This window comes from Bison bison, unplaced genomic scaffold (genome assembly GCF_000754665.1).
Source record: "Bison bison bison isolate TAMUID 2011002044 unplaced genomic scaffold, Bison_UMD1.0 scf7180017846477, whole genome shotgun sequence".
NCBI classification, from domain to species: domain Eukaryota; kingdom Metazoa; phylum Chordata; class Mammalia; order Artiodactyla; family Bovidae; genus Bison; species Bison bison.
This window is the reverse complement of record NW_011477050.1, coordinates 8,228-10,410: the sequence shown is the minus strand read 5'-3', so window position 1 is coordinate 10,410 and position 2,183 is coordinate 8,228.

Below are 2,183 nucleotides of genomic sequence, written 5' to 3'. Positions count from 1 at the left end.
TTTTTTTTTTTTTTTTTGAGCTTTGGATGTATGTTAAGGAAGACAGTCCAGGTGAAAACTTCCATAACCTTGAGCTCTGGGTTAACCTGTTCCTTCTGGCTAATCTCATACTGATGTCATCCCAGGATGTATGTTCTGGGAAAGGGTCTGGACAAAATTCCCACAGCCTTGAGGTATATTTTATCTGTTCCCAGCAGCTAGTTGAGAAGTATACAAGGCCCTGCTTAAACTAGTGAGGTGGGTACTCTCCTGCCCCCTTCTGATGTGTACGCCCCCTTATGACGTCTTCTATATGACAGAGGATTTCTCCGTCACTTTCACTTTTAGCAAAATTTACACAAAACTCTGAGTGACTGAGACTGGCTTTGGTCCTGGAGTTAAATCTTTTCCTTCAGAGACCACGAATCCGGCAGCACCTCCTCCAGGGCATCTTCCCAGGGATCAAACCCAAGTCTCTTACATCTCCTGCATTAATAGGTGTGTTCTTTACCACAAATGCCACCTGTGAAGCCCATATAGTACTTTTCATCATGGCTGTACCATTTCATATCCCCACCAGCGGTGTGAAACAATTTCAGTTTCTTTACATCCTAGTCAACATATGTTTTTTCTCACAGTATCCCTCATCATGATTGTGAAGTGTTATGTCTTTCTTCTTTTCATTTTCCTAATGATTAGCGATTTTGAGCATTTTCTTATATGTTTGCTTGCAATTTATAAGTCATCTTTAGAGAAATCGTCAAGTAGTATAAACACTTTCAATTTGGTTATCGGTCTGTTTAATTGTAGAAATTATTTATATATTCTGAATATTATCCTCTTAGTAGAGATCAGATTTTTCAACATTTTTGGGCTTCCCAGGTGGCTTTGTGGTCAAAGAATCTGCTTACCAATGCAGGTGACATGAGTTTGATCCTGATCCAGGAAGATCCCACATGCTGCGGAGCACAAAGCCTGCACACTGCAACTACTGAGCCTGTGCTAGACCTGGGGAGCTGCAGCTACTGACGCCTGCGTGCCCCAGAGCCCATGCTCCGCAAAAGAGGAGCCAGGGCAGTGAGTGTGTGCCACAGCAATGAGAGTGTGCAAAGTGAGCAGCTGCACACCACAGTGAGGAGTAGCCCCACCATCTGCGACTAGAGGAAAGCCAGAACAGCAACGAAGACCCAGCACAGCCAGCAAATATAAGTAAGATCATTTTCTAAAGGATTTCAACGTTTTCTTCCACGTTGTATGTTGCTTTCTCACAATGTCGTATATGTGCTTTAATGCTTTTATGTTTAATATAAGTTGTAGGAACTCTATATATATATTCTGGATACTACTGTGTATCAGACATAAGATTTGCAAACACTTCCCACCATCCCACAGGTTGCCTTTTCACGCTGTTAAGACTTTAATGCACAGATGTTCAACTTTGATGGAGTCCCTTGTGTCTATTTTTACTTTTCTTTGGTTTGTTTCTATTAATTTTTTTAACTGAAGGATAATTGCTTTACAGAATTTTGTTTTCTGTCAAACCTCAAAATGAATCAGCCATAAGTACACTATATCCCCTCCCTTTTGAAACTCTCTCCCATGTCCCTCCCCATCCCACCCCTCTAGCTTGATACAGAGCCCCTGTTTGAGTTTCCTGTGCCGTACAGAAAATTCCCGTTGGCTATATATTTTACATATGGTAATGTAAGTTTCCATGTTACTCTTTCCATACATCTCACCCTCTCCTCCCCCTCCCCATGTCCATAAGTCTATTCTCTATGACTGTTTCTCCATTGTTGCCCTGCAAATAAATTTTTCAGTACCGTTTTCCTAGAGTCTGTATATATGTGTTAGAATACTATATCTACCTTTCTCTTTCTGACTTACTTCACTCTGTATAATAAGCTCTAGGTTCATCCACCTCATTAGAACTGACTTAAATGCATTCCTTTTTATGGCTGAGTAATATTCCATTGTGTATATGTACCACACCTTCTTTATCCATTCATCTGTCGATGGACATCTAGGTTGCTTCCATGTTCTAACTATTGTAACTAGTGCTGCAATGAACAATGGGATACATGTGTCTTTTTCAATTTTGGTTTCCTCAGGGTATATGCCTAGGTGGGGTTTCTGGATCATATGGTGGTTTTATTCTTAGTTTTTAAGGAATCTCCATACTGTATTCCATAGTGGCTGTATCA